This window comes from Rutidosis leptorrhynchoides, chromosome 6 (assembly GCF_046630445.1).
Source record: "Rutidosis leptorrhynchoides isolate AG116_Rl617_1_P2 chromosome 6, CSIRO_AGI_Rlap_v1, whole genome shotgun sequence".
Taxonomy (NCBI): Eukaryota; Viridiplantae; Streptophyta; class Magnoliopsida; order Asterales; family Asteraceae; genus Rutidosis; species Rutidosis leptorrhynchoides.
In genome coordinates, this window is record NC_092338.1 from 252,461,573 (window position 1) to 252,483,648 (window position 22,076).

Genomic DNA, 22,076 nt, shown 5'->3' on the forward strand with positions numbered 1-22,076 from the left:
TACTATTTACATGTGGTATTGTAAACGCGTATCCTGTTGATAGATCTATCGGGTCTGACAACCCCAACCGGACTGGACGACCAGTATTCAACGGTTGCACAGTACTTCATTTCGGTGACTACTCTTGGTACAGTGTAGCGAGATTTCATAATAAAGGGAATATGCGACGTTGATTAAATGTTAAGTATGGTTACCAAGTGCTCAACCACTTAGAATGCTTTACATACACTTGCGAGTGTATTATGTTTATGATTATGAAATCTTGTGGTCTATTAACATATTGAAATGATTATTACAATAAACCTATGAACTCGCCAACCTTTTGGTTGACACTTTAAAGCATGTTTATTCTCAGGTACGAATTAAGTCTTCCGCTGTGCATTTGCTCATTTTAAGGACATTATTTGGAGTCGATCATCGCAATTGGACCAAATGTTGATGACTTCGTCCAGGAGGATTAGGACGGGTCCTTTCAGTTGGTATCAGAGCGGTGGTCGTGGCAAACCAGGTCTTGCATTAGTGTGTTTAACTAGTAGTTGTTAGGATGCATTAATGAGTCTGGACTTCGACCGTGTCTACATGTCAAAAGTTTTGCTTATCATTTCTAGTCGGAAATCATCTGCTTATCATCCTTAGGAAATTACCTGCTTATCATTCATAAGTCTAGACACGTTTTACTGCATTTACTGCATTGATAGTGTATAGACGAATTCTTATCTTAGCATATCTGTTATTGGGAACTTTGACTGATATCTTTTCAAAGATTCTCCGTAATTTACGGGATTTTAGTATTATATATACATATGTAAATTATGTGTTGAAGAGTACCAAATCTAACTCCTATAATCTGTTCCATACCAAAAATTCATTTTCCCCATTATACAAGATGGATTTCGCATCTAGTTCGAATTCTTCAGATTCCGACAGTTATGCCGATATGGATTTCCATTCGGGCTCCGAAAGCAGCGTCACCAGAATGGATCAACCAATTTCCCATCATTTATTCTGGATGAATTGGGGATGGGTTCGTAATATACTAAATCACTGGAGACAAGAAGAAGGTGATCCATTCCATCCACCAAATTGCCCTCTTGGCGATGAACCTGAAGCACTTACCGGCGAACCTATTCGAAACACTATTTTCTCTCTCATTTCTAGAGTATCTCATCACGATTATATACTATCCCATATTACAAATCTTGTTCATTCACTCGCTCCAACCGCCAATCATCCCGGTGTACTAGCAGAAGTTAACGAACTTCGCGCTCGCGTGACGGCTTTGGAGAACATGGTGCGAAGGTTACAAACACCAGCAGCAGCACCAGCAGCATAATCAGTACCACCATCAATAACATCAACAATACCATCATCACCACTAACAAACAACATCCGCATCACACATCTCGACATCATAATCTGTCCCACAAACATCAACATCATACGCACCATAGATACCAAGGAGTACCAACAATAATGAACGATGAAGTATTGATCCATAACTTCATTGATATTCTGCGAAGAATATGTGGTTTCAAAAAGTTTTAGAGATTTCTTATTCTAGCTCAAACCGAAAAGCAAATGAGATTAATATCATATTAACTCATTAAATTCATGATTTCATCTGAAGAAAATATATATGTATATATTTTTTCATAAAGATTGTAATTAAAAGTTCTTTTGTACAAAATATTAATGGTGAAATTTTTTTTTTTAACGAGTAGGTAATACCCGAGGAATAATTAGATTTCATCTTAATAAGTTACATGGTACATTCGTCGAAGCTGATTCAACAGTCATTTACTATCCTACTTACAACCACCGATATACGTATCCGTTCACCGTAGAATAACCATTTTCATTCAATTTCATATTTGGATTTTGACTTCCCAGAATCCAACAAGTGGCATATGAAGAAAACATATGACAAAATAAAATCGGTTAGAAACAAACAAATTAACTATGAAAATTTTTGTTAAGAATCCACGCTAACTGTTCCAGCTAACTGTTCCTAGCTAACTGATTATATTTTATTTATCGCAGTTTATTTATCGCAATTTAATTATCGCACTTTTATTTATCGTCATTTAATTTCTGTAATTATTTTACGCACTTTAAATATCGGGACACGTATACAATGTTTTGACATATCATATCAACCCATCTATATATATTATTTGGAATCACCATAGACACTCTATATGCAGTAATGATCGAGTTCTCTATACAGGGTTGAGGTTGATTCTACAATAATATATATAGTTTGAGTTGTGATCGAGTCTGAGACGTATACGGGTCACGACACGTATTAATTAATTCGTATATTATATATTAAACTATATATGAATTATTGGACTGTTACTGTGGACTATCGACTGTGAACTAATGACATTGGACAATTAAAATGAATTAAAATATTGATTATAACATATGAAACTAAACATTTCTACGTTGAGTTGTACCACCCTGCATATCTTCCATAATAGCTTGGTAACTACCATTTACATGTGGTATTGTAAACGCGAATCCTGTTGATAGATCTATCGGGTCTGACAACCCCAACCGGACTGGACGACCAGTATTCAACGGTTGCACAGTACTTCGTTTCGGTGACTACTCTTGGTACAGTGTAGTGAGATTTCATAATAAAGGGAATATGCGACGTTGATTAAATGTTAAGTATGGTTAGCAAGTGCTCAACCACTTAGAATGCTTTACATACACTTGCGAGTGTATTATGTTTATGATTATGAAATCTTGTGGTCTATTAACATATTGAAATGATTATTATAATAAACCTATGAACTCGCCAACCTTTTGGTTGACACTTTAAAGCATGTTTATTCTCAGGTACGAATTAAGTCTTCCGCTGTGCATTTGCTCATTTTAAGGACATTATTTGGAGTCGATCATCGCAATTGGACCAAATGTTGATGACTTCGTCCAGGAGGATTAGGACGGGTCCTTTCAGTTTGTATCAGAGCGGTGGTCGTGGCGAACCAGGTCTTGCATTAGTGTGTCTAACTAGTAGTTGTTAGGATGCATTAATGAGTCTGGACTTCGACCGTGTCTACATGTCAAAAGTTTTGCTTATCATTTCTAGTCGGAAATCATCTGCTTATCATCCTTAGGAAATTACCTGCTTATCATTCATAAGTCTAGACACGTTTTACTGCATTTACTGCATTGATAGTGTATAGACGAATTCTTATATTAGCATATCTGTTATTGCGAACTTTGACTGATATCTTTTCAAAGATTCTCCGTAATTTACGGGATTTTAGTATTATATATACATATGTAAATTATGTATTGAAGAGTACCAAATCTAACTCCTATAATCTATTCCATACCAAAAATTCATTTTCCCCATTATACAAGATGGATTTCGCATCTAGTTCGAATTCTTCAGATTCCGACAGTTATGCCGATATGGATTTCCATTCGGGCTCCGAAAGCAGCGTCACCAGAATGGATCAACCAATTTCCCATCATTTATTCTGGATGAATTGGGGATGGATTCGTAATATACTATATCACTGGAGACAAGAAGAAGGTGATCCATTCCATCCACCAAATTGCCCTCTTGGCGATGAACCTGAAGCACTTACCGGCGAACCTATTCGAAATACTATTTTCTCTCTCATTTCTAGAGTATCTCATCATGATTATATACTATCCCATATTACAAATCTTGTTCATTCACTCGCTCCAAGCGCCAATCATCCCGGTGTACTAGCAGAAGTTAACGAACTTCGCGCTCGCGTGACGGCTTTGGAGAACATGGTGCGAAGGTTGCAAACACCAGCAGCAGCACCAGCAGCATAATCAACACCACCATCAATAACATCAACAATACCATCATCACCACTAACAAACAACATCCGCATCACACATCTCGACATCATAATCTGTCCCACAAACATCAACATCATACGCACCATAGATACCAAGGAGTACCAACAATAATGAACGATGAAGTATTGATCCATAACTTCATTGATATTCTGCGAAGAATATGTGGTTTCAAAAAGTTTTAGAGATTTCTTATTCTAGCTCAAACCGAAAAGCAAATGAGATTAATATCATATTAACTCATTAAATTCATGATTTCATCTGAAGAAAATATATATGTATATATTTTTTCATAAAGATTGTAATTAAAAGTTCTTTTGTACAAAATATTAATGGTGAAATTTTTTTTTTAACGAGTAGGTAATACCCGAGGAATAATTAGATTTCATCTTAATAAGTTACATGGTACATTCGTCGAAGCTGATTCAACAGTCATTTACTATCCTACTTACAACCACCGATATACGTATCCGTTCACCACAGAATAACCATTTTCATTCAATTTCATATTTGGATTTTGACTTCCCAGAATCCAACAAGTGGCATATGAAGAAAACATATGACAAAATAAAATCGGTTAGAAACAAACAAATTAACTATGAAAATTTTTGTTAAGAATCCACGCTAACTGTTCCAGCTAACTGTTCCTAGCTAACTGATTACATTTTATTTATCGCAGTTTATTTATCGCAATTTAATTATCGCACTTTTATTTATCGTCATTTAATTTCTGTAATTATTTTACGCACTTTAAATATCGGGACACGTATACAATGTTTTGACATATCATATCGACGCATCTATATATATTATTTGGAATCACCATAGACACTCTATATGCAGTAATGATCGAGTTCTCTATACAGGGTTGAGGTTGATCCTACAATAATATATATAGTTTGAGTTGTGATCGAGTCTAAGACGTATACGGGTCACGACACGTATTAATTAATTCGTATATTATATATTAAACTATATATGAATTATTGGACTGTTACTGTGGACTATCGACTGTGAACTAATGACATTGAACAATTAAAATGAATTAAAATATTGATTATAACATATGAAACTAAACATTTCTTCAAGATTGCCACTTGATTTCATCTTAAACCTCATTGTATCTCGACGATTACAATCAGTGTTCAAATCTATCATGATTCTTAAAAACATCTCAATCGAGAGGATAAACCAACCGCACTTCATCTACGGAAGAAAAGATTGATGCACCAGAAAAACCCTCGAAAACTGAGTAAACGTTTGACACGTATCTGTTCTAGATCCTTTGACATTGTTATTACCGAAGATCGTTTTGCAATCCCTTTCCAAAGTAGCTAATTTTGTCACAGCTCCAGCAAGTAAACTCCGAATTTTCATCCGAAACAACTTTATTATAACCGCGATATATATGCGTACTCTTTATTGTTACTTGGGAACCTTTTATATTCCACAATATTACCATCAGCGATTAATCATTCTAAAAACACAATTCTCCTGAAACTACCTCGGTTTGATAACCGATGACCCAGATCAGTTAACTTTGAAAATGCTGATGAAGTAGCATGTTGTAGATGATCTTAATGGCCAAAAGTTTGATGATAAAGAAAGGAGTGTTAGGAACGCTCGATAGAAAATTTAGTACCGAAAAGCGGATTATGCGAAACTATGAAGAAAGCAGTGGATAAATCACAAAGAATAAATTTGCCTTCAAAGAATCCAAATGATTCTGTGCCTGCTGAAATCGTTAGCAAACATCTTATTTCTCATTCTAAACCTTCACAGACAAATCTTCTTCATCATCCATTGATATTAGAAATTCTAAGATATTCTCGTATGTTCTATTATAAATATCCTCCATATTTCTGGCAATATTTTCACAACTATTCTTATCTGAGATCATCTATCTCTCCGTAATATCTGCAACATAAAAGAAACTGTGTTAGTTTCTAAATTTTGAAACCTTCGAGTTTAAAATATGAATGTTTTGAAGTAGTGTTAGGAACTGAAGCATGGATTAGTATAATATAATGACACTTGATCAACGTCATTATATTACAGTAAGTCATGCTGAGTTTCTAATGAAGCATGATGATTCACAGTACCGTCATCATGTGCCATTTACACGACTCTTACATTCTATCTAATCTCTAAACATATCAATAGAATATTTTTCTGGATGACTCGGTTTTCTCCAGGGTATTCTGGTAATTTAACAAATCAAAATCATTCTATTACCATTTTCTTCTTAGAGCATTAGCTATGTTCATTCTGAATTTCATATCTAAGAATTTCGGACCATTACTCGCTTGACTCAAAGTCAGGAAGAGAAAACGAAAGCATGAAGCTTCGAAAAATAATGAAGAATATAAACTCCGATAATAACCTCGAAATTACAAACCGTGTATATCGATGCAGATAGCAATATAGAGACACGGGAGAATTAGAAACACTATAAACACAAGAGTATAGTAGAAGTAAATAGATTCTTCTGGTGGTAGATGAAAAAGAAGAATGACAGATATAAAAGTTAGGAGTATATCAAGAATCAGGACTGGATGGAGCATATTGATGAATGCTTTAAAGTAAGAATAAAGGGAGAAAGAATAGAAGGCGTGAGTCGTGGAAAATAAGGAAACGAAGGGGTGAATTTATAGTGAAATATCCTACAGAGCAATCGAAACAGATTATTGCATATAATCAAAGAAGATCCTGATTTCCTTAATCACCAAAGAACCAAATCTTATTTCGTAAGATTCTCTTTAAATCCCTTAAATCTCGAAAATCAATCATAACTACGTCATCGGTTAAGACGAATATATTTTACTCATCTCACCCTTTTACGATAGTCTCATTTATATTCTTCGCATAATCGAATCATTTTATCTACATTACTCTATGATGATAAAACTCCATTATCACCTTATATTTGTCATGAAAACCTTCTTATTGTTATCCATAACAACCTCTATCAAATTTCGAGGACGAAATTTCTTTAACGGGTAGGTACTGTAATGACCCAGAATTTTCTGACCAAATTATACTTATGAGATTAATATTTACATAATTTAAACCATACCAACATGATAAGCAATCCAAATTGTTGAGACTTGTATTTTTGAAAAGAGTTTTACACAACGTTTGACCATCCAATATGACCGATGATATCACGAACTATATAACATACGATAATTATATGTTTGTGTATATATATGTATTTATATATATTTAACATGATCTAAGGATGGTTTAACATCTCATTGTGTACTAATGACAATGAGTTATAAGTATATTTTGAAACTACTAACTTAAGTTTTCAAAACGATAACTATACGTAACATTCTTTGATATATATACTTATAATCTATAATGCTTATACATGTATCGTATATATAATGTATTTAATCACTTTTTAAGGACTTAAATACATAAAACAATATAAGTATATTCACAAAAGATAGCTATATTTGAATTCTCGTTCCGTTTCCTCAAGATTTCTATACGTATATCTAGGGTATATGTACGCGTATCATACCCAGCTTCTATACATATTTACTATTGGTATATACACATCAAATAAACATCCTAATCAACATTATTACTGCCCTAGATATGAGGTAACTAGAATTTGTCAAGTAGTATGAATTATTAGTAAGAAAACAAAATTAGGAATCATTTTCTTTCTTTATAAACTAAAAACGTTTTTATAAATGAACACATTTCTTCACTCCATTTTCTCATACCTACACCCTCATTTCTCTCTCAAAATACTCCTAACTTCATACTTGATCATCTCCAAGCATTTTCCCCATCATTTAGCTTCAATTATAAGCCTTAAACACCATAAGAAAACTCTTTCAAGAACATATCAAAATAACCACCCATTTGAAGAAGTTTACTTCCAACCTTTTGATCTAACTCCACCACTCTTTGATTCCAAGATTATTTCTCATCTTTTGCAGTAACTTTGTCCAAGTAAATTTAGGTAGTAACCTTGTTCATAATCTTATTCAATTCATATTCATATAGCTATCTTATTTTGTGGTATAAAATTTTAATAACAAGAACATAGTTTGAATGATTTCAAACTTGTTCGCAAACTAAATAGATCCTTCTAACTTGACTTTTAAAACACTTCAAGACCTGTAATATATCATAATGATATGCTAACCTAACAAGATATAACTTGGTTTTACAAAGAACATCTTAAAAACTGAATCTACGTCGTCGGAGTGCAACCGGGGGCTGTTTTGGGTTGGATAATTAAAAACCATCTTGAACTTTGAATTGGAAGTTCATGTTCTGGAAAAATGATATTTCTTATGAATGTGTTAACACATAAAAATTTCATGGTTTAACTCAAAGTGTAAGTATTTTTAGAAAAATGATCATTAAATGTTGTTTTTATGATGGAAAATGATCACTTTCATAAGTTTCACCAAAGTTTGACCTATAACCTATGATTTCGAATATAAACTAAGGTATTTTCAGTTCATATTCTTAAAATTTGACTCGATCCAAGGAAGTGGCAAATTGAACCAACAAAAACGGAGTTGTAATGAAGAAACTACGACTAAAACAAGATTGGGTATCCGAAGCTAGTTTAGCTACGAAAATATTTGGAGAAAAAGTAAATTAATCATATCTTTTCTAATTAATATGATATTTTATATATAATTACTTATGATTTGATTTTATATATTTCAGGACCATCCGTAAACAACACGAGAAGATTAATCATAAGACCTCATGATTGTACGCAACACGTCATTTGACAACACGGTACTTTATGTACGCAACACGTCATTTGACAACATGGTACCATGGGTCGAGATTAATTCTGATTAATACGAATACGATGGGGTCTTTATTTATTTTATTTAAGCAACTAATTGTGGACCACTAACATCGGACTGCTAACTATGGACTAAGAAAATATTAAAAGTATTAAAAGTATATATATATGTAACGATTACTTAAAAAGAAAATATGTTGATATATTATATATATGGTTAGGTTCGTGATATCTATCGGAGACCAAGTCGAATTAAATACCTTCAAGGCAAAAGTGAGTTTCATTTGCTCCCTTTTTAATTGCTTTTGCAATATATATTTTTGGGCTGAGAATACATGCGCTGCTTTTATAAATGTTTACGAAATAGACACAAGTACTTAAAATATATTCTACGTTGAGTTGTACCACCCTGCATATCTTCCCTAATAGCTTGGTAACTACTATTTACATGTGGTATTGTAAACGCGAATCCTGTTGATAGATCTATCGGGTCTGACAACCCTAACCGGACTGGACGACTAGTATTCAACGGTTGCACAGTACTTCGTTTCGGTGACTACTCTTGGTACAGTGTAGTGAGATTTCATAATAAAGGGAATATGCGACGTTGATTAAATGTTAAGTATGGTTACCAAGTGCTCAACCACTTAGAATGCTTTACATACACTTGCGAGTGTATTATGTTTATGATTATGAAATCTTGTGGTCTATTAACATATTGAAATGATTATTACAATAAACCTATGAACTCGCCAACCTTTTGGTTGACACTTTAAAGCATGTTTATTCTCAGGTACGAATTAAGTCTTTCGCTGTGCATTTGCTCATTTTAAGGACATTATTTGAAGTCGATCATCGCAATTGGACCAAATGTTGATGACTTCGTCCAGGAGGATTAGGACGGGTCCTTTCAAAAAAGCTTTACGTAGATTATCAAATAATGATAATCTAAAATATCCTGTTTACACACGACTATTACATAATGGTTTACAATACAAATATGTTACAACGAAATAAGTTTCTTGAATGCAGTTTTTACACAATATCATACAAGCATGGACTCCAAATCTTGTCCTTATTTAAGTATGCGACAGCAGAAGCTCTTAATAATCACCTGAGAATAAACATGCTTAAAACGTCAACAAAAAAAATGTTGGTGAGTTATAGGTTTAACCTATATATATCAAATCGTAACAATAGACCACAAGATTTCATATTTCAATATACATCCCATACATAGAGATAAAAATCATTCATATGGTGAACACCTGGTAACTGACATTAACAAGATGCATATATAAGAATATCCCCATCATTCCGGGACACCCTTCGGATATGATATAAATTTCGAAGTACTAAAGCATCCGGTACTTTGGATGGGGTTTGTTAGGCCCAATAGATCTATCTTTAGGATTCGCTTCAATTAGGGTGTCTGTTCCCTAATTCTTAGATTACCAGATTTAATAAAAAGGGGCATATTCGATTTCGATAATTCAACCATAGAATGTAGTTTCACGTACTTGTGTCTATTTTGTAAATCATTTATAAAACCTGCATGTATTCTCATCCCAAAAATATTAGATTTTAAAAGTGGGACTATAACTCACTTTCACAGATTTTTACTTCGCCGGGAAGTAAGACTTGGCCACTGGTCGATTCACGAACCTATAACAAATATGTACATATATATCAAATTATATTCAAAATATATTTACAACACTTTTAATACATTTTGATGTTTTAAGTTTATTAAGTCAGCTGTCCTCGTTAGTAACCTACAACTAGTTGTCCAACGTTAGATGTACAGAAAAAATTGATATATATTATCTTGAATCAATCCACGACCCAGTGTATACACGTCTCAGGCTAGATCACAACTCAAAGTATATATATTTTTGGAATCAACATCAACCCTGTATAGCTAACTCCCACATTACTGCATATAGAGTGTCTATGGTTGTTCCAAATAATATATACACATGGGTCGATATGATATGTCAGAACATTTGCATACGTGTCTATGGTATCCCAAGATTACATAATATATTAAAATACATGTATAATACAATATAAGTTAGCTAGGATATGATTAATATAGATTTGTTACCAATTTTCACGTTGCTACAACAAGTAAAATTATCCAATCTTGTTTTACCCATAACTTCTTCATTTTAAATCCGTTTTGAGTGAATCAAATTGCTATGGTTTCATATTGAACTCTATTTTATGAATCTAAACAGAAAAAGTATAGGTTTATAGTCGGAAATATAAGTTACAAGTTGTTTTTGTAAAGGTAGTCATTTCAGTCGAAAGAACGACGTCTAGATGACCATTTTAGAAAACATACTTCCACTTTGAGTTTAATCATGATTTTTGGATATAGTTTCATGTTCATAATAAAAATAATTTTCCCAGAAGAACAACTTTTAAATTAAAGTTTACCATAGTTTTTAATTAACTAACCCAAAACAGCCCGCGGTGTTACTACGACGGCGTATGTCCGGTTTTACAGTGTTCTTCGTGTTTTCAGGTTTTAAATCATTAAGTTAGCATATCATATAGATATAGAACATGTGTTTAGTTGATTTTAAAAGTCAAGTTAGAAGGATTAACTTTTGTTTGCAAACAAGTTTAGAATTAACTAAACTATGTTCTAGTGATTACAAGTTTAAACCTTCGAATAAGATAGCTTTATATGTATGAATCGAATGAAGTTATGAACATCATTACTACCTCAAGTTTTCTAGATAAAGCTACTGGAAATGAAAAAAATAGATCTAGCTTCAAAGGATCCTTGGATGGCTTGAAAATTCTTGAAGCAGAATCATGACACGAAAACAAGTTCAAGTAAGATTTCCACTCGAAATAAGATTGTTATAGTTATAGAAATTGAATCAAAGTTTGAATATGAGTATTACCTTGTATTAGAAAGATATCTTACTGTAAATAAGAAAGATTTCTTGAGGTTGGATGATCACTCTACAAGATTGGAAGTAAGCTAGCAAACTTGGAAGTATTCTTGATTTTATGAAACTAGAACTTGTAGAATTTATGAAGAACACTTAGAAGTTGAAGATAGAACTTGAGAGAGATCAATTAGATGAAGAAAATTAAAGAATGAAAGTGTTTGTAGGTGTTTTTGGTCATTGGTGTATGGATTAGATATAAAGGATATGTAATTTTGTTTTCATGTAAATAAGTCATGAATGATTACTCATATTTTTGTAATTTTATGAGATATTTCATGCTAGTTGCCAAATGATGGTTCCCACATGTGTTAGGTGACTCACATGGGCTGCTAAGAGCTGATCATTGGAGTGTATATACCAATAGTACATACATCTAAAAGCTGTGTATTGTACGAGTACGAATACGGGTGTATACGAGTAGAATTGTTGATGAAACTGAACGAGGATGTAATTGTAAGCATTTTTGTTAAGTAGAAGTATTTTGATAAGTGTCTTGAAGTCTTTCAAAAGTTTATAAATACATATTAAAACACTACATGTATATACATTTTAACTGAGTCGTTAAGTTATCGTTAGTCGTTACATGTAAGTGTTGTTTTGAAACCTTTAGGTTAACGATCTTGTTAAATGTTGTTAACCCATTGTTTATTAAATCAAATGAGATATTAAATTATTACATTATCATGATATCATGATGTATTAATATATCTTAATACGATATATATACATTAAATGTCGTTACAACGATAATCGTTACATATATGTCTCGTTTCAAAATCATTAAGTTAGTAGTCTTGTTTTTACATATGCAGTTCATTGCTAATATACTTAATGATATGTTTACTTATCATAATATCATGTTAACTATATATATATATCCATATATATGTCATCATATAGTTTTTACAAGTTTTAACGTTCGTGAATCGCCGGTCAACTTGGGTGGTCAATTGTCTATATGAAACCTATTTCAATTAATCAAGTCTTAACAAGCTTGATTGCTTAACATGTTGGAAACACTTAATCATGTAAATAACAATTTCATTTAATATATATATAAATATATAAACATGGAAAAGTTCAGGTCACTACAGTACCTACCCGTTAAATAAATTTTGTCCCGAAATTTTAAGCAGTTGGAGGTGTTGACGTATCTTCTGGAAATAGATGCGGGTATTTCTTCTTCATCTGATCTTCTCATTCCCAGGTGAACTCGGGTCCTCTACGAGCATTCCATCAAACCTTAGCAATTGGTATCTTGTTTTGCTTAAGTCTTTTAACCTCACGATCCATTATTTCGACGGGTTCTTCGATGAATTGAAGTTTTTCGTTGATTTAGATTTCATCTAACGGAATAGTGAGATCTTCTTAGCAAAACATTTCTTCAAATTCGAGACGTGGAAAGTGTTATGTACATCTACGAGTTGTTGAGGTAATTCAAGTCAGTAAGCTACTGGTCCGACACGATCAATAATCTTGAATGGTCCGATATGCCTTAGATTTAATTTCCCTCGTTTACCAAATCGAACAACGCCTTTCCAAGGTGCAACTTTAAGCATGACCATCTCTCCAATTTCAAATTCTATATCTTTTCTTTTAATGTCAGCGTAGCTCTTTTGTCGACTTTGGGCGGTTTTTAACCGTTGTTGAATTTGGATGATCTTCTCGGTAGTTTCTTGTATTATCTCCGGACCCGTAATCTGTCTATCCCCCACTTCACTCCAACAAATCGGAGACCTGCACTTTCTACCATAAAGTGCTTCAAACGGCGCCATCTCAATGCTTGAATGGTAGCTGTTGTTGTAGGAAAATTCTGCTAACGGTAGATGTCGATCCCAACTGTTTCCGAAATCAATAACATATGCTCGTAGCATGTCTTCAAGCATTTGTATCGTCCTTTCACTCTGCCTATCAGTTTGTGGATGATAGGCAGTACTCATGTCTAGACGAATTCCTAATGCTTGCTGTAATGTCTACCAGAATCTTGAAATAAATCTTCCATCCCTATCAGAGATAATAGAGATTGGTATTCCATGTCTGGAGACGACTTCCTTCAAATACAGTCGTGCTAACTTCTCCATCTTGTCATCTTCTCTTATTGGCAGGAAGTGTGCTGATTTGGTGAGACGATCAACTATTACCCAAATAGTATCAAAACCACTTGCAGTCCTTGGCAATTTAGTAATGAAATCCATGGTAATATTTTCCCATTTTCATTCTGGGATTTCGGGTTGTTGAAGTAGACCTGATGGTTTCTGATGCTCAGCTTTGACCTTAGAACACATCAAACATTCTCCTACATATTTAGCAACATCGGCTTTCATACCCGGCCACCAAAAATGTTTCTTGAGATCCTTGTACATCTTCCCCGTTCCAGGATGTATTGAGTATCGGGTTTTATGAACTTCTCTAAGTACCATTTCTCTCATATCTCCAAATTTTGGTACCCAAATCCTTTCAGCCCTATACCGGGTTCCGTCTTCCCGAATATTAAGATGCTTCTCCGATTCTTTGGGTATTTCATCCTTTAAATTTTCCTCTTTTAAAACTCCTTGTTGCGCCTCCTTTATTTGAGTAGTAAGGTTAGTGTGAATCATTATCTTCATAGATTTTACTCGAATGGGTTCTCTGTCCTTTCTGCTCAAGGCGTGGGCTACCACATTTGCCTTCCCCGGGTGGTAACGAATCTCAAAGTCGTAATCATTCAACAATTCAATCCACCTACGCTGCCTCATATTCAGTTGTTTCTGATTAAATATGTGTTGAAGACTTTTGTGGTCGGTATATATAATACTTTTGACCCCATATAAGTAGTGCCTCCAAGTCTTTAATGCAAAAACAACCGCGCCTAATTCCAAATCATGTGTCGTATAATTTTGTTCGTGAATCTTTAATTGTCTAGGCGCATAATCAATCACCTTCGTTCGTTGCATTAATACAAAACCGAGACCTTGCTTTGATGCGTCACAATAAATCACAAAATCACCATTCCCTTCAGGCAATGACAATATAGGTGCCGTAGTTAGCTTTTTCTTCAATAATTGAAACGCCTTCTCTTGTTCATCCTTCCATTCAAATTTCTTCCCTTTATGCATTAATGCAGTCAAGGGTTTTGCTATTTTGGAGAAATCTTGGATGAATCTTCTGTAGTAACCAGCCAATTCTAAAAATTGACATATATGCTTCGGAGTTTTTGGGGTTTCTCACTTTTCAACAGTTTCGATCTTTGCCGGGTGCACCTGGATACCTTCTTTGTTCACTATGTGACTGAGGAATTGAACTTCTTCCAACCAAAATGCACACTTTGAAAACTTAGCGTACAGCTTTTCTTTCCTCAATACTTCTAGCACTTTTCACAAATGTTCTTCGTGCTCTTGATCATTCTTTGAATAAATAAGTATGTCATCGATGAAAACAATGACAAACTTGTCAAGATATGGCCCACATACTCGGTTCATAAGGTCCATGAACACAGCTGGTGCGTTAGTCAATCCAAACGGCATAACCATAAACTCGTAATGACCATAACGCGTCCAAAAAGCAGTTTTTGGAATATCATCCTCCTTTACTAACATTTGATGATATCCAGAACGTAAATCGATCTTCGAATAAACTGACGAGTCTTGTAGTTGATCAAATAAGTCGTCAATTCTCGGCAGTGGATAACGGTTTTTGATGGTAAGTTTGTTCAACTCTCTTTAGTCAATACACAACCTAAATGTACCATCCTTCTTCTTGACAAACAAAACAGGAGCTCCCCATGGTGATGTGCTTGGTCGAATGAAACCACGTTCTAATAGTTCTTGCAGTTGGCTTTGCAGTTCTTTCAACTCGCTGGGTGCGAGTCTATAAGGAGCACGAGCTATTGGTGCAGCTTCTGGTACAAGATCTATTTGAAATTCAACAGATCGATGTGGAGGTAGTCCCGGTAATTCTTTCAGAAATACATCGGGAAATTCTTTTGCGACAGGAACATCATTGATGCTCTTTTCTTCAGTTTGTACTTTCTCGACGTGTGCTAGAACAGCATAGCAGCCTTTTCTTATCAGTTTTTATACCTTCAAATTACTAATAAGATGTAGCTTCGTGTTGCCCTTTTCTCCGTACACCATTAAGGGTTCTCCTTCTTCTTGTACAATGCGAATTGCATTTTTATAACATACGATCTCTGCTTTCACCTTCTTCAGCCAATCCATGCCAACTATTACATCAAAACTCCCTAACTCTACTGGTATCAAATCAATCTTAAATATTTCACTACCCAGTTTAATTTCTCGATTCCGGCATATATAATCTGCCGAAATTAATTTACCGTTTGCTAATTCCAGTAAAAATTTACTATCCAACGACGTTAAAGGACAACTTAATTTAGCACAAAAATCTCTACTCATATAGCTTCTATCCGCACCCGAATCAAATAAAACGTAAGCAGATTTATTGTCAATAAGAAACGTACCCGTAACAAGCTCCGGGTCTTCCTGTGCCTCTGACGCATTAATATTGAAAACTCTTTCGCGGCCTTGTCCATTCGTGTTCTCCTAGTTCGGGCAATTTCTAATAATGTGGCCCGGTTTTCCACATTTATAACAAACTACATTTGCATAACTTGCTCCGACACTACTTGCTCCGCCATTACTCGTTCCGACACCATTTGTTCCTTTTGTTCTGTTAACCCCTGGTCCGTAGACCTCACACTTCGCCGCGCTATGACCATTTCTTTTACACTTGTTGCAAAATTTGGTGCAGAACCCTGAGTGATACTTTTCACACCTTTGGCATAGCTGCTTCTGATTGTTGTTGTTGTTGCGGTTGTTATTGTTGTTGGGATGATTGTTGTAGTTGTTGTTGTTGTTGGGCCATTTGTTGTAGTTGCGATTGATGTTGCGATTGTTGGGATAGTTGTTGCGATTATTGTTGTAATTGCTGTTGTTGTTGTATTGGTGATTCTTATCACCGTTTTCCTCCCACTTTCTTTTGACTTGCTTCACATTGGCTTCTTCAGCCGCCTGTTCTTTAATTCTTTCCTCAATCTGGTTCACTAGTTTGTGAGCCATTCTACATGCCTGTTGTATGGAGGCGGGCTCGTGTGAACTTATATCTTCTTGGATTCTTTCCGGTAATCCTTTCACAAACGCATTGATCTTCTCTTCCTCATCTTCGAACGCTCTCGGACACAATCGGCACAATTCTGTTAATCATCTTTCTCTACGTGGTAATATCAAATCCTTGGGTTCGTAACCCTCTAAGTTCTGTCTTGAGCTTATTTGAAATGTCCCGTTCATATTGATTATAAACGTTCCATATTAATTGATTTCGTCGCGAGGTTTTGACCTCTATATGAGACGTTTTTCAAAGACTGCATTCATTTTTAAAACAACCATAATCTTTATTTTAACTATAAAGGTTTAAAAAGTATTACGTAGATTATCAAATAATGATAATCTAAAATATACCGTTTACATACGACCATTACATAATGGTTTACAATAAGAATATATTACATCAAAAATAAGTTTCTTGAATGCAGTTTTTACATAATATCATACAAGCATGGACTCCAAATCTTGTCCTTATTTTAGTATGCAACAGCGGAAGCTCTTAATAATCACATGAGAATAAACATGCTTAAAACGTCAACAAAAATGTTGGTGAGTTATAGGTTTAACCTATATATTATCAAATCATAATAATAGACCACAAGATTTCATATTTCAATATACATCCCATACATAGAGATAAAATTCATTCATATGGTGAACACCTGGTAACCGACATTAACAAGATGCATATATAAGAATATCCCCATCATTCCGGGACACCCTTCGGATATGATATAAATTTCGAAGTACTAAAGCATCCGGTACTTTGGATGGGGTTTGTTAGGCCCAATAGATCTATCTTTAGGATTCGCGTAAATTAGGGTGTCTGTTCCTTAATTCTTAGATTACCAGACTTAATAAAAAGGGGCATATTCGATTTCGATAATTCAACCATAGAATGTAGTTCCACGTACTTGTGTCTATTTTGTAAATCATTTATAAAACCTGCATGTATTCTCATCCCAAAAATATTAGATTTTAAAAGTAGACTATAACTCACTTTCACAGATTTTTTACTTCATTGGGAAGTAAGACTTGGCCACTGGTCGATTCACGAACCTATAACAAATATGTACATATATTTCAAAGTATGTTCAAAATATATTTACAACACTTTTAATACATTTTGATGTTTTAAGTTTATTAAGTCAGCTGTCCTCGTTAGTAACCTACAACTAGTTGTCCAATGTTAGATGTACAGAAATAAATCGATATATATTATCTTGAATCAATCCATGACCCAGTGTATACATATCTCAGTATTGATCACAACTCAAACTATATATATTTTGGAATCAACATCAACCCTGTATAGCTAACTCCAACATTCACATATAGAGTGTCTATGGTTGTTCTGAAATATATATAGATGTGTCGACATGATAGGTCGAAACATTGTATACGTGTCTATGGTATCTCAAGATTACATAATATACAATACAAGTTGATTAAGTTATGGTTGGAATAGATTTGTTATCAATTTTCACGTAGCTAAAATGAGTAGTTTTTACCAATTTTGTTTTGCTCGCCATTTCTTCGTTTCTAATCCGTTTTGAGTGATTTAAACAGCCACGGTTTCGTATTGAACTTGAATTTATGAAACTAAACAGAAAAGGTATAGGTTTATAGTCTAAAATACAAGTTACAGGTCATTTTTGAAAGAGGTAGTCATTTCCTTCGAAAGAACGACATCTTGATGTTTGTTTTGAAAAACATACTTTCACTTTGAGTTTAACCATGATTTTTGGATATGGTTTCATGTTCATAAGAAAGATCATTTTCCCAGAAGTATAGCTTTTAAATCAAAGTTTTTCATAGTTTTTAATTATCTAAACCAAAACAGCCCCCGATTGTAACTACGACGGCGTAAATCCGGTTTTATGGTGTTTATCGTGTTTCCGGGTTTTAAATCATTAAGTTAGCATATCATATAGATATAGATCATGTGTATAGTTGATTTTAAAAGTGTAGTTAGAAGGATTAACTTTATTTGCGAACAAGTTTAGAATTAACTAAACTATGTTCTAGTGATTACTAGTTTACCACTTCGAATATGATAGCTTTTTATGTATGAATCGAATGATGTTATGAACATCATTACTACCTTAAGTTCCTTGGATAAACCTACTGGAAAAGAGAAAAATGTATCTAGCTTCAACGGATCCTTGGATGGCTCGAAGTTCTTGAAGCAGAATCATGACACGAAAACAAGTTCAAGTAAGATCATCACTTGAAATAAGATTGTTATAGTTATAGAAATTGAACCAAAGTTTGAATATGATTATTACCTTGTATTAGAATGATAACCTACTGTAAGAAACAAAGATTTCTTGAGATTGGATGATCACCTTACAAGATTGGAAGTGAGCTAGCAAACTTGAAAGTATTCTTGATTTTATGAAACTAGAACTTGTAGAATTTATGAAGAACACTTAGAACTTGAAGATAGAACTTGAGAGAGATCAATTAGATGAAGAAAATTGAAGAATGAAAGTGTTTGTAGGTGTTTTTGGTCGTTGGTGTATGGATTAGATATAAAGGATATGTAATTTTGTTTTCATGTAAATAAATCATGAATGATTACTCATATTTTTGTAATTTTATGAGATATTTCCTGCTAGTTGCCAAATGATGGTTCCCATATGTGTTAGGTGACTCACATGGACTGCTAAGAGCTGATCATTGGAGTGTATATACCAATAGTACATACATCTAAAATCTGTGTATTGTACGAGTACGAATACGGGTGCATACGAGTACAATTGTTGATGAAACTGAACGAGGATGTAATTGTAAGCATTTTTGTTAAGTAGAAATATTTTGATAAGTGTCTTGAAGTCTTTCAAAAGTGTATGAATGCATATTAAAACACTACATGTATATACATTTTAACTGAGTCGTTAAGTCATCGTTAGTCGTTACATGTAAGTGTTGTTTTGAAACCTTTAGGTTAACGATCTTGTTAAATGTTGTTAACCCAATGTTTATAATATCAAATGAGATTTTAAATTATTATATTATCATGATATTATGATATATTAATATATCTTAATATGATATATACATTTAAATGTCGTTACAACGATAATCGTTACATATATGTCTCGTTTCGAAATCCTTAAGTTAGTAGTCTTGTTTTTACTTATGTAGTTCATTGTTAATACACTTAATGATATATTTAATTATCATATTATCATGTTATATATAATATAACAATGTATTAATATATATATATTTAGTAAGACGTGGTTATAACGATAATCGTTATATGTATCGTTTCGAGTTTCATACGTCCATAGTCTCCTTTTTAAGTATATAACTTATTGTAAATATTTTTAATGAGATACTTGATGATCATTATATCATGTTAAACATATATATTTATTCATTTATGTATCATCATGTCATATACAACTTATAGCGTTCGTGAATCATTGGTCAAACTGGCTAATCAGACGTTTACAAAATTTCCATTTCAATTAACCAAGTCTTAACAAGTTTGATTCCTTAACATGTTGGAAACATTTAATCATGTAAATATAGTTTTCATTAAACATATAATCATAGAAAGGTTCGAAAAAGTTCGGGTCACTACAGTACCTACCCGTTAAATAAATTTCGTCCCGAAATTTTAAGCGATTGGAGGTGTTGGCTCATCTTCTGGAAATAAGTGCGGGTACTTCTTCTTCATCTGATCTTCTCATTCCCAGGTGAACTCGGGTCCTCTACGAGCATTCCATCGAACCTTAACAATCGGAATCTTATTTTGTTTAAGTCTCTTAACCTCACGATCCATTATTTCAACGGGTTCTTCAATGAATTGAAGTTTTTCATTGATTTGGATTTCGTCCAACGGAATAGTGAGATCTTCTTTAGCAAAACATTTTTTCAAATTCGAGACGTGGAAAGTGTTATGTACAGCCGCGAGTTGTTGAGGTAACTCAAGTCGGTAAGCTAATGGTCCGACACGATCAAAAATCTTGAATGGTCCAATATACCTTGGATTTAATTTCCCTCGTTTACCAAATCGAACAACACCTTTCCAGGGTGCAACCTTAAGCATGACCATCTCTCCAATTTCAAATTCTATATATTTTCTTTTAATGTCGGCGTAGCTCTTTTGTCCACTTTGGGCGGTTTTCAACCATTGTTGAATTTGGATGATCTTCTCAGTAGTTTCTTGTATTATCTCCGGACCCGTAATCTGTCTATCCCCCACTTCACTCCAACAAATTGGAGACCTGCACTTTCTACCATAAAGTGCTTCAAATGGCGCCATCTCAATGCTTGAATGGTAGCTGTTGTTGTAGGAAAATTCTGCTAACGGTAGATGTCGATACCAACTATTTCCGAAATCAATAACACATGCTCGTAGCATGTCTTCAAGCGTTTGTATCGTCCTTTCACTCTGCCCATCCGTTTGTGGATGATAGGCAGTACTCATGTCTAGACGAGTTCCTAATGCTTGCTGTAATGTCACCCAGAATCTTGAAATAAATCTGCCATCCCTATCAGAGATAATAGAGATTGGTTTCCCATGTCTGGAGACGACTTCCTTCAAATACAGTCGTGCTAACTTCTCCATCTTGTCATCTTCTCTTATTGGCAGGAAGTATGCTGATTTGGTGAGACGATCAACTATTACCCAAATAGTATCAAAACCACTTGCAGTCCTTGGCAATTTAGTGATGAAATCCATGGTAATGTTTTCCCATTTCCATTCCGGGATTTCGGGTTGTTGAAGTAGACCTGATGGTTTCTGATGCTTAGCTTTGACCTTAGAAAATGTCAAACATTCTCCTACGTATTTAGCAACATCGGCTTTCATACCCGGCCACCAAAAATGTTTCTTGAGATCCTTGTACATCTTCCCCGTTCCAGGATGTATTGAGTATCTGATTTTATGAGCTTCTCTAAGTACCATTTCTCTCATATTTCCAAATTTTGGTACCCAAATCCTTTCAGCCCTATACCGGGTTCCGTCTTCCCGAATATTAAGATGCTTCTCCGATCCTTTGGGTATTTCATCCTTTAAATTTCCCTCTTTTAAAACTCCTTGTTGTGCCTCCTTTATTTGAGTAGTAAGGTTATTGTGAATCATAATATTCATAGATTTTACTCGAATGGGTTCTCTGTCCTTTCTGCTCAAGGCGTCGGCTACCACATTTGCCTTCCCCGGGTGGTAACAAATCTCAAAGTTGTAATCATTCAATAATTCAATCCACCTACGCTGCCTCATATTCAGTTGTTTCTAATTAAATATGTGTTGAAGACTTTTGTGGTCGGTATATATAATACTTTTGACCCCATATAAGTAGTGCCTCCAAGTCTTTAATGCAAAAACAACCGCGCCTAATTCCAAAT